Source organism: Electrophorus electricus, chromosome 22 (genome assembly GCF_041902795.1).
Source record: "Electrophorus electricus isolate QZ-2024a chromosome 22, ASM4190279v1, whole genome shotgun sequence".
In the NCBI taxonomy this organism is placed as follows: domain Eukaryota; kingdom Metazoa; phylum Chordata; class Actinopteri; order Gymnotiformes; family Gymnotidae; genus Electrophorus; species Electrophorus electricus.
The window spans coordinates 4,376,986-4,390,183 of NC_137518.1; positions in this window are offsets into that span (position 1 = coordinate 4,376,986).

Here is a 13,198-nt window from a genome sequence, read left to right on the forward strand (position 1 = left end):
CACACCTTCTTGCATCCAAGGTCCTGACACTGGCAATAAGAGGAAGTCTTTTGTCCTGCCTGTCTGCAAGCATCCTCCCCCAAATGAAAATGTTCCACTACAGGCAGCTCAATCTTGGCCCCTGTTCTTTCCTCCCTGAACCACAAGCTTTAATGCCTTCACAGTCCAGTAAATGGATGGAGCGTGCATGACAGAAGAAGGATCCTGGCAAAAAAAAAGGTAGATATCGGTAGAAATGACTCCTTTCTCATCAAGATAACTCACCCTGAAGTTCGGCTTCTCCTGAAAAGAGACTCGATCATCTTTCAGTCAATTTAACCGCAAAAAACGGTCAAAGGGTCTGAAGAGTGAAAGCAATATGAGGAAATTTTGCCAAGATTACATAGTGCTGCTTGGCCTGATGGGTGATGTAGTGCAGTAAGGTCAGGCTGTTTCTGAAAAACTCATCAAATGACTGAATATATCCAAGAAACACATCAAGTCATCTAACTCATGGCTCCAGTGGTTTTGGAAGAAAAGAATTATATCACAATTTAAATGACTCTAAATGGCAAACCTCGCAAAATCATGTTTCTGACCATTAAACATATATAAGGTTCTTCTTGTGTTTGGCCAGAAGAAGCTATTCCACCTGATCATACCCAGTAACCTGGCCTGACACAATCGATTTGGCTTGGACATACATGCTATGCTCGATCAATAGCACAGACGGCAGGCATTTTTTGTCCTCAATAGTGCGTTGCACATCCACCATCTAGTAATCTCTGTCTAACTGCTCTAATAAGTCACTCTCCATTCTGTGCAGGAATACCTTCAAATTGATTTTTTTGTGCACTTATGTATCTGCCCACCCAGTCTATGTCTGGCAGAGCAGAGCTCTGATACTTTTTGCATCTATCTGCTCACACCTTGGGGAGTTTCTACCTGCATTCTCTCTCTCTCTCTCTCTCTCTCTCTCTCTCTCTCTCTCTCTCTCTCTCTCTTTCTTTTTCTCTCTCTCTCTCTCTCTCTCTCGATTTCTCTCTCTCTCTCAGCCTGGGCATCCTTGTCTCCTCTATACTTCTAAAGTGAGGAGGCACTGCAGAGTAAAACTCTTTTTATTTATCTCTATGTATTTTTTGTCGTGCTCACTCTCTAACGCTTCCCGGAACACTTTCCACCGCGTTCTTTCAGGCTGCCTGCTTACTTGGAGGTTGATCTCAGCTGGGGCTTGACTCAGGTGAACCTCTTCTTAGCTGTGAAGATGACACCAAACGCGCTGCCTGTGTGGGAGAGCTGGATCTGCTTTTGAGAGAGAGATAGATGGAGCATGAGATAGAGAAGGAGGGACAGCGTCTTAGCTGTGGGCTGTCTGAGCGATTGAGATCTATAGGAAGCAGGGCCAGGGTGTTTACGAAGGCATGAAGACCCCTTAGTCTGGCTTGCCTTTAAAGACCAGAAGGGTGCTAATCCTCAACATTGCAGGGAGCGGTGTAATCGGGTCTGGTACGAAACTGGCTCAGCTTGGGCTTTCACACCCCACTTTAGCAGTCGGACTGGAAGCTCACTGTCATACCACATGATGGTCTGGAAATTCTAGAAATGCTGGCAACTCTGATGAACAACATTTTCTTGAATTCTCAACCCAGCACACTTTTTTCTAAAACCCGAATACCGGGTGATCTTTGCTTCAGTTCCGGACCACATGTAGAATGGTGGTAGAATGCCGTCTTCAGCCAAATAGTAACTTCAAGACTAAATGAACAGAATAACAGTTTTTCCTTTACTTCTTGTTTTAGTTTGCCTTCATTCGTTATGACTACAACCTGCTCAAAAGCAGGTTTGAGTTGAGTTAATTCTGTTGATATGTTACTAAACTGATGTTGTTTAATTGGATAATTAGGATTACAGAAAGGATGTGCAGGGCATTTGCAGATTATGGGTTATTCCTAACAAGCAGTTTGGGAACATCTTGCAAACCCATGTGGTGTGGTCGTCAAGGATGCCAATAGACTTCCTTATTATTCTTCCCTAATTGCTCAGAATGCCATAAAAGAGATAAGTCCCGGAATTGAATTAACCATGACCTTTTTCCCAATGCATTCCTCCACAGCCTAAGCGAGCTTATTGAGTAAAAATGTAAATAATGAAGGAGATAATGTGAGCTTAATGGAATGGTAATCAACAATCAGCTGCCAGTGCTATACGTTTTATCCGCTCAAACATTCGATGCCTTTCCTGTCAGGCTGTCCTTAATCCCGGGGCTTGCTTCCTGTTGTCCCAAAGTGAAATTATCATGCTACACAGTCTGCTCAAGGAAAAATGACAAAATCCTTATAAGCCTATATGCTAATATGGTTGGATCCACCCTCTTAATGATTCTGGCACATGGGAATGCAGCAACTCATGAATATTGTGCTGCCACTTGATGATGAGTGCAGAATCATTTAGGCATCTCGGATGGGACGTGGTGATTGGGTGGCTGGATGATCTGATGATTCATGGGCTTGTTCAAGCAGGTCAGGGCCAGGGTTGGCAAAATAACATTTGGGGTGACTGCATGGGGTGTGAGGCACAGCGCCGCCATTGGTGTCCCACAAATAAGGTTTTGTTTCATTTTGCAAGGGAAGTGGGAAATTGAATGATCAAATTTTCAGCCAGATACCAGCCATTGTGGAGAGAGAGAGAAGGAGAGAGAGATTTAATTCATATCTGGAGCTACTGAATTGGGCCGCTGTAACAAAGAGCAAACATTTAAATTATCCTCCAAATCTCCAAAGAAATCATAAAGCCCTCAGCTAGCATTCATGAGCCTTCCCCTTCCCTCTATTTGGGTGCAGGGGTTGGCTGCTTTAAGTGGAATTCTGTGGCGTCCTTCTGAGCAGTCGCGTGGTTATTCCCAGGCTACAACATTCCGCACACCCGTGTTCTGATTTCGTCCGGGTAGCTCTCTGTTTCAATGTGTCTATTGTCTAAATATCAACACACCGACTATCTGAGCTGAGATATTAACAGCGTTATCTGAGAGCATTATCCTTTTGAAGGAAGCTGCTTCAGGGAATGCTGCACTGTTTTAACCATTTTTTTTGCATCTTTTAATTGTGGTTCGTCGATGCTTTTTAGTGCACCTCTCTGCTTGGAATGTCACTCATGCAAACCGTACAATGACTTTTTAAGCTCTTTAAAGCCCAGGGTTTGGCTAATATCAACATTTGAATAGCAATTGATTTCCCCCCCAAAACCAGACGTGACGCCTGTACTGCACACAGACGCCACGCTGCCCTTCTGTGACCTTTCATGACCTTCGGTGAAGAGGGCCGAGCATTAGTGCTGCACTTTAACACCATGTGCGCAAGCCCTGCTCTACCTCGGCCAGCTCCACCCTGCCGCTGCAGTCCCAGTTAACCGCCGACCAGTTAACGCCCGGGTTTGGGGGGGATGGGTGTTGGCTGCCAGAAACGACCAATTGGGACAGCGGTAATGAAAATCAAAGTACAACAACAAAAATCCAAAAAGACTCCTTTCTTTTTTCAGATCAATACTGGCACTCTTAAAGTGTGTAAAATCTGAGGGGGCTGCTAATAGAAGATTAAGGCGGTACTTGTAACGCATGGGATTCTCCTGCATCACTTGGTAAGATGGATTTTGTGAGAAGCAGTTTCGGAAGGTGTGTGTTGGGGTGGTGTCTTTTGGATTAATCTAGAGAAAAGACACAAATGTCTTAAAAATATGTAGTTCTGAATCTGTGGACTCTGCCAACAAGAAGCCACTTGAAATAGCTTTGAAATAGTGCATCTTTAAAAAATTTACCAGCTGCTGAATTATAAAATCTACTCATTTAAAGATCAGTGGGTGCTTTTTTCACATTTAACCTTCAAATATAATATGCAGATTTTTTCAACACAGAAAAAAGAGGAAAATGGATAACAGCTTCTAAAATAGTTCTCTAATGTTTTTTGTTGTTGTGCCTTGGATACAACCTGTATCATACAAATGTACAAAGCAAAGCTTTCTAAGACACATGAATGCCAGACTACTGCTCAATGTAGTATGCTTAGAGATATGATTTAGAAATGTTTGCTTACAGCAGCATTCAGTGTAATTAAATATGTGAATCTCCAAAGTTGGAATTTATCCAACATTCCCTAGGTATTCTGTAACTGTGCAACACAAGATACCATTTAATTAGTGATTCAATTAATGAAAATAAATGCTACCCATAGCAAAACCACAGGCAATGCCATAGAATGTCTGAGAGTTTTAGATTCTACGCTTTGTTTTGTTAACATGAGTATTTTCACCTTACAAAGTACTCTGGCTAATAGTTATAGCCAGTCCTGCTTTAGATAGCTATCTGGTACACTTCAGTGAAACTATCTTCAGGGTTGTTATGGATTTGACACGCAACACACGATTTGCTTTAACTCTGTTAGACTGTGTGTTTAATTTACTGTCTGTGAAAAATCTGAATAAAATGTAAAAGAAGTCAAAAGGACACACTATGTTTTTCTGAAGGAAAGGAAAGTGTCAGAGCCTTCTTCTGCACGCAACATTTTGCAGCTGGGATGATATCCCTGTGAAAACATTCACCCCCGGTAATGTGCGTCTCCTCGGCTGCGGGAAGCTTGAGATGCTGCTTGCTTTCTAAAAGCCAGTGCTTGCCAGCCACAGCTGTTCTGCCCTTTTGTAGCCGCTGTTAAAGGAAGGAAGCTTTTTTTTCAGCCCCTGGAGTGCTAGCTTCACTACACTGAGCAGTCGTGTTCCCCCCTGCAAACCCCAAAACAAACCCCTGGCTGCTTCTGTTGATTTTAAGCAGAACATAAATATCGCCTTTATCTGCTTGTTCCAGGATAAACACTTTTTTCTTTTTTCTTTAAACCATTGTCTTCACGTAGCTCATTAGCTAGATACTTTTAGGCATTCTCTTCCCATGACACCTCTGTTCTCTCTCTCTCCCTCTCTCTCTCTCTCTCTCTCTCTCTCTCTCTCTCTCTCTCTCTCTCTCTCCCTCTCAAAGCCTTGCAGCCTCGTTTGCCCTCGCCTTTGTTCACAGCGAACACAGTCTTGCTCTGGCTGTTCCCTGCTAAGCAGCGCTATCACTTCGTCTCTCCCATGTCCTCTTTGCCTCAGAGATTTCTCCGTGTGCGGAATTCTCTAATGTGAGTGCCAGCTCATTTGATGTGTGTCTCCTTTAATAGCTGGACTGTGACGCCTCCTGCATAGTGGCTGCTGTTCTGTCAAATAACACACATCAGCGGTTAAAAACCCACAGTTCCCCTGGTGAATCTCTACACGGGTAGGCACACACATCCCCGTTTCCACACAACTCGTCGTGTGTGACCTCACATCAGCGATATTAATGCGGTGACCTGAGAATGATCCTTTCTTGTGTCGGTAAGCGCTAATGCCTCCATGGGTCCTGCAGGCAGTTCATGAACACCCCCGGGCAGCACACCGCTTATGGAAGCAGCCATAGGATCTCACAGTGCCATACCAAGGAGGAGCTGCAATTCAATAAGGAATAAGGGTGTACAGCCGCACCTGGTTGGCAGGTGCATCTCCAGTTTTCTTCCGTTAGCACATCCCCTTGTTTTCATAAACACGCTGGCGTGCATTCGCAGTGACATTTTTCTTTGTTTATCAGGCTTCATGCAAGCATGAGACTCACATCCGGGTGCAGTGTTCCAGTGCTCTCTCTTCTGAGCACCCCAAGCAGCCCCTCTGTCTCGTTATTTACCCCCCTCTGCCTCTCTCTGCATCCCCCCCTCCATATACCTTTCCATTTTTTTCTCTACCTCTCTCTACATTTTTCTCCCAGGGCATGGTGCATGAAGATGAATCACTCACTATCAAGTAACAGTGTTGACCTGTCAATCACTCAAACACACACACACACACACACACACACGCACGCACGCACGCACACAAAACCCACCACAGCAAAACTGCCAGCTCAAGAAGTAATCAAGAACTATTTAAATTATGCAAAGTCACAATCTGTACCTGAAACCAAACACGCTAGCTGATTAGCCACTCCAGTGGCTTCAGTATGCCAGCTGCAGCATATTTTACTATTTGATGCCTCATGTTTTATGAGTTGAACATATCTCTTCCCCAGTCTTGAAAACAATATTAGAAACTCACTTTTGATCTGTTATGATTCAGGCGGAGTTGTCGGCGTGTGGTGATGGAATCTTGTGAGAGTGTGAGCTTATTGTGGAAAAGACAGTGTGCTGCTGCATCTGAAAATACTTGAGCTGATAGTCTAATTAGCTCATTGACAAAGAGAGAGAGAATAACTTGATAAACTGCAGATGCTCCCTTAAGAGTATCCTTTATGTCCCAAGCCAAAATTTGTCTGTTTTGGAATGCTGTAAAATGACACTACTATCAGTGTATTAGCTGTTTCATGCCTCTCTTATACTGTCGTATATTTAAACCCTCTGTACTCTTAAGCAGGCTCTTCTGACGGCCTCTCGCATTCACAGTTCATTATTTGGCGTCTGCTTGTCTGAATATACCTGGAGCTCCTGACACGTCTAATGTGGCCCCCCCCACACCTCTGGCTTTGTGCACAGAGGCAGAATGCGAGGCTTTCAGATCTGAATCGATACCAGACTGCCCTTTAAGATACTTGGATCAAGGAGAAAGTGTCTTTTGTGTGTTGCACAGTAGTCAGGTTTTGACAGAGAGGGGGGCTGAAGAGATGTGAGGAGAGAAGAGATGTGAGGCTGAAGACCTTGGAATTTGCAAACACCAGCATGTGTGGGAACGGTGTGAATGGCTAAGGTTTGGTTAACTTGTGGATTAAGGTTCAATGGCTTCTCCTTATGGCCTCATTCATAGAAAACCAGTCTCACTTATAGTAGGAACAACCTTGTAAAAAAAAAATTCATTTTTTTTTTGATAGAAGCTTGGTGACCCCACATGTTGATTAAAAATGTATTAATATAAATATTAAAAACAAAAAATGATAAATGTATGAATTGTTGGCGTTTATAGCGTACACCGTGGTGATTTAATAATTGAAAAGGAGTAAAGTACTCTGTGTTAATATCCTTCCTTTTGTGTGACCTCAGATGCCCTCAGCTACAGTCCACATTTACCTACGGTAGCTGCATCAGTAGTTCTGGGCTGTAGCCTGTGGTAAAACTTATGATTTACAAAGGGAACAATCCCTCTGATTTTACTCTGTTTTGCTTTAATTGCTGCTGGTATGGCCTCAGATGCCCTCTGGTTCAGTTCCCACTTACTGTAGCTGCATCAGCAATTGGGCTGCCTCATCTTCATTTCGCCATCCCGAGTGTGGCGCAGAGCTGAGAAGGTGAAATCAATGGTCGCACTGACTTTCACCCAGCTGCACTCACGTTGGTGTTGAAGTCATTTGAGTGGTTGGTGCTGTCGTGTTTGAAATGCAACACTGATCAAGTTCCTGCCATTCGCCAAATAACTCAACAGAGCATGCAGCCAGCACTGGTCTTTGTCTGAACCCAGAACACCTGGATGTTGTTAATCTTTTTTCTATTGCCTTCCTGTCAGTGCCACGCCCACTTAGCACTGGTTTGCCACAAGTGGCCCGTCCCCCTGTGACGGTACTCACTGTACACCAATGACTGCAGCTCTGGGTCTTATCAAAGTCAACAGTGAGTCTCAGTGTCAGTGGGATGACTTACAGAACTGCGTGCCGACAACAGCCTTGAGCTAAACACCCTCAAAGCCGTGGAGATGTGCATAGACTTTCACAGCAGCCGACCACGCCGTTGACGGCTGGTACGCAGCGGAACTGCCGAGCACCGCTGAGTCATCCCACGCTATCATCAGCGCCCTTGGGTCGGCGAGAATATCTCATGGCATGTCAAAGAGGCACCTCAAGGGAGGTTCTTTCTGAGCAAGCTCAAGGGTTGGCACAGCTCTACAGAGAACGTCGTTGAAAGCATTCTCACGTCTTCCGCTGCAGCCCGCTTCCCTATGCTCTCTTCTTCTGGGACGAACAGTAATCCATCCTCTCTCTGGAAATAACCTTTTAACCTGCAGAGCAAGGACTTGCACTCAGGAAATTGTAATCAGCCCACCCACCCCACCAAAAGGAACACCAACAAACTATAGACACCGTGACAGCTTTTTACCCTGTTCTTAGCACCAGATCACACCTTTTACCTCATCTCCTACACCTCATCCTATGACCCCAAGATCTATCACTGTGATCGCTACTCATGCTTTCCTTACAATTATGTATATTTATAACTTGTTTGGTTATTCAATATTACCTGCACTAGCATCACATTTACAATATTGTCACCTCTGTGCAATAATAATGTACTGCACTGACACACACACCCACCAGCATATTGTCTTGTTCCAACATGGCACATTGGTTGTATGTTACTTTTGCACCAGGCTAGTTATATGTTCAGTACACTTCGTAAGGTCTGACCTTGTGTGGAAGCTTATACTGTATGTGCCTCGATTGCTCAATGTCCTATGCATTTTGCAAGATGTGATGTCCCCGTGCCTGGCAAACCAGTTGAACACATTGTCCAACCTTAGCCGCACCCATGTCGCCAAGAAAAATTCTGTTACCCGTGTGCCTTACGTTTTGTGCTCACCTAGGGTATTGGTGAATGCACCATTCCCTGATTTTGAATTCTCCTTCTTCCTGTTAGCCCTCTCTCCTCTCCGCAGTCGCTCCCCAAACTTCCCCTGTGTGAGTCCTTGCTTTGAAGCGGCCGTGTCCGGGCTGTGAGGTGAAATGTGTGAGATTGTGCTTTTGACAGGATGGCCATGCCTCCTGATGGGTGTTCATGCCTGCTCTACCAGTGAGCCTCTGCTTCTCTGTTGCTCTTGGGTGTGACTGTCTGTCAGTGGCCAAGCATCGTGTGATGTGGGTGAATTACCGATCTTTGAATTGCACCGCGCTTGTGCACGTGAGCTCCAGTCTTTGACAGTCATGGTGAGGGAAAGGCCAATCACAGGTTTATCTTTCTCCTGAGGTGTGGTCAAATTAAGGTCACGGATTTAGGCTCACAGGGTCATTTCTCATAAAGTAGCACTGAGGATTATTTCTTTCCCTGCCTCCCTGTTTTCTCATTGTTTACCCTTGTGGCAATATCTTTGGACTTCTATACATCTCCCTAACAGATAATACCATAAAATCTAGTTTTCTTACCTATCCCCCATTGTTAGATGTTTGCAATTTTAAGAAAATGCATGTCACACTTAGATGGCAAAAAATAGTGTTTTAGATAAATTGTTCTTTAGGGTAGACACAGAGAATCTTTTCTAATCCACTGATTATAAGCGAGGAGTTGAACTGATTGTCCCTGGCAAGCAATTTTTTCCCAACATATAGTATTGATTGTAGGCGCTGAAGTATCTTGAGTGATTTTATCCAAAACAACTTGATTGCACATCAAGCAGATGGCTCAAAAATCTGAAAAACACTCAGAAAGACAGGAACTTGTCCAGCACTGGAAATATCACTCTGCAAGTTCTAAACACTGCTGCACATGATCTGTAAACTAAATGTATTTGTTAAATACTTATGCACTGATAAAAGATTGCATATATAGTATGCTTAATGCTTATTTCAACAAATGCAATGTTTAATAGGCTGAATGATTAATGTGTATTTCTATTGAGTCAAAAAACTTGTGTTATGACACACTCACTCACTCACTCACTCACTCACTCATTCATACACACACACACACGCACACACACACACACGCACACACACACACACACACACACACACACACACACAACAACCCAAAAGTCAGTAATTTCTAGTAATTCAACATTGTTAAACAGTTTTCTCTCTTGAATGACAGTTCTGAATTCCAGTCCTCTTTGAATAACCCATGAATGTTTTAATCCTGCTTAAAACCAGTCAAAGATGCTTGATGAATATTGTTCAAGGCTGATGGTTGGAAGGCTTGCTCTTCTGCATCACAGTAAATGCTTGTGCGTGACTGAAAATACTCTTTATGTAGTAGTCAAATAGAGAATTAATTACCACAATAATTACCAAGCTCTCAACACACACTCTCATAAGTGAACAGTAAGCCTAAAGTGTTTCCTGCTGATGTCACATCAGTTTCGTAAGGGAAAGCTATGATGATGCAAAAGGAGTTGATAGATCATGGTCCCTATAGACAGGAAAGTCCCATTACGACCAGAGGCTCTTTTATGGTTAAATAATGTAACATGGACTGCTGATGCGTAACACAGACCCGTTCTTTTGTACATGATCTCTTGTAATCTCAATCGATAGGAAGGCTTACGGCACTGATGGCGAGATGCTGTTTGGTTTGCATTGGTCTGCGTTCTGTGAGTGTGCTGCGCGCGATCACCCTCTCCTTCCCCTCCGACAGCCTTCAAGGAGATGTTTGTAGTCCCAATGCTCTTCCCCAAACCGAGCTGTAAATAATTGACAAGCAGAAGCGTGGCGTTTGCTTGAAGAAGGCGCTTCACTGCCGTCAGAGGGACGCACCTGCCTCCTCGACAGCCTGGTGCAGAGATCACTTTCGTTTGCTGATGCATTCAGCTCCTTTGCATACCTTATCGTTACCATCTTTTCTTGTAAGATTTTGACTGAAAATTGCACTGGGATTTCCCCAAAAACCAAATGTCTCACTAATTACACAGGCTGGTTGTGGAGTGGCAGGTACCAGACAGGCAGGGTGCTCCATCACTTGCTGCTGCCTTGTGCCAGCCTCCGCTTTGGGCTAGGCCGAGCAGCTAGAAATCCAGCTTAGCCTACAGGGGACATCCATCTCTCTTTTGTGGGGAAAACCTGACGCGGCCTCATCTTGACTTCTGATTACAGTTTCCTCCATACGTCTTGAGGGATGAAAAATGCCCTCCTCCCGGCTCCAGCCCGCGGGACTGGCTGTCATCTGGCCCCCATCGTTTGATTCAGTGTGCCCGGCTCTTGGCGTCAGAGAGCGTGTCAGTGTCGCGTCTGCAGGGGAGGCTGTTATGTGTTTTGTGCTGGACCTCGTTTCCCGCCATGCTCGGTGTCCAATTTGCTGGCGTTGCTTGGTAACAGAACATATTCCGCTGTGCTCTCTGTGTACTGGTGCCTGCCCGCCCTCATCTCTTCTGTGCTGCATGCAAGCTCCTTAAGGGGATCCTGTGCTCACCGGAGTCCTGTACTTACAGGGAGCCTTGGAGCCAATGCCTTATTAAAACTTTTGTGTCCCCATCATTTATAATCGTCTGTAGTGCAACCTTGCTGAGAACTTTAGGATTCAGAATTTTGCTGCTTCTCTGTAGCTTCTCATAGGACCTAAACATATTCCATTCATCTTTCAAAAACCCTAAGAAATCTACTTTTAAAATACCAGAATCTTTCAGTATGATCACGCAGGCTTTTAGATGTTCCACAAAAGAAATAAATCCCATTGCAAACCATGCTGTCTCACAGGTTTTAATATATTTCTTGTGATATAACTTGCAAATTAATGGGACTGCAGCAACTGCAAATAGTTCCAAAAGTAAAATGTAACATTAGGGCCCACTCTTATCCAAATCTGTTTTAAAAAAACAGAAAATACATGAAGACAAGCTTGACTATACTATTAACCTATACTGTAACAAGCAGTAAACATTAAGGAGGTTTGGGACCAGAGTATTATACAATACATATTACTCTACTTGCAGAATGATAAAAGTTATAAAACGTCTACTGGGTTCCAAAACACAAACACACTCAGAAAAATAAGTATTCTTTTGCATCCCTTTCAAGAAATGCGTCACTTGAACATCTATTCTTCCTAGCTCTGTCTCTGGTTTGGTGTAATTTTACAGACAACAAAAAGATGTAGCAACTAGCGTGAAACAATAACTGTGCTAATATTTCTTTACTTGGTTTATTTTACAGTGGCTCTTCTTGAATGCATTGTAAATGACAAAGAAGCCACAACTAGTATTCAGCTATTTTCTTAGCACAGGACACAGAGGAAGAGCGTGTGGATGCCTGCAACCAATATTTGCAGCATCACTGTTAGTTACCGTACATCTCAGCCACCTGGCATGGCTCGGCATCCCCTGAATCTGTCTGCTGTCGCAACTGTGCCTTGTCAATGTGCAGCTGCAGATTGGGCCCATGAACGGAATGCAGTGCAGACCCTGAGACTACGAGAGTGCATGTACGTGGAGGACAGGATTGCGTGAGGTCTGTTGTGTTCAGATCAGCTGAGGCCTCTGCGATGCTGCCGAGCAGAGAGCCAGAGGCAAAGCAGAGATGGTGGCATGTCTGCCCTTAGCTAACACCTCTAACAGGAATCGTGAAGAAAGGGAGCAAGTACCAGGAGCACACAGAGTGATTAAGTGCTAATAACAGCGGGTCATGGTGCCTTTGGAATTAAAGATCACGTGTGGAGCCGGACGTGTTATTTGTAAGCTTGAAAATGAGAAAATAACACAGATGAGGAAGTAGGAACAGCTCAAGCAATAATATTTTTTATTGCTACTATTTATCAGACCAGGCATATAACTCAGAATCCTCTTTTTTTGAGGTGCCGTTATAACATTTCAAACTGAAGCCTCTGACCTGCCACTTAGATCAGTTTTGAGCGTTTTATACTCTATTGAAAAGCAGCATAGGAAAAGAGACCAGTTCCAGGATCAGTCATCTGACTCTGTAGTGTTTAATAGTGCCTTGGAATCCTTTTCAAAACATCTTCAAGTAATTCCACTGACTTAAGGCCTGAGCGAACGGGGGCAACGTCCCAGTACATTACGGTGCAAGGATTTGGAACAAAGTGCTTTAGCATCATGAGTGCAATAGCAAAGTGGATTCTGTAGGCACCGAGGCAAAGTGTCATGGCAAAGCAACAAATGTGAAACAGTAGAAGCAATTTCCAAACTGCAGGCACCGAGAGAAGTCTGGTCAGGCAAGAGAACACGTCGCTTTAGCTGGCCAAGACCTTTGGCTCACCATCACCCTGGCTTCTTCTAGCAATGTGTTTACTGCCATTGTGATACAGCAGGACAGATCAACTTTGGTCTGTGGCATTCAGTGATAAAAGAGACCAAAATCACTGTAAAAGAATTTAGTGAAGAGCATGAAATTCACTGCATCAAATACTATATCCTCAACAAATTTACTACATATGGTTATACACTTTAATATTATTTGATGTTGGGATAATTGAGTTTTTGCTTTTTATGTTTAATATTTTATATTATTTTGCATGATTGGATTTCTGTTGTG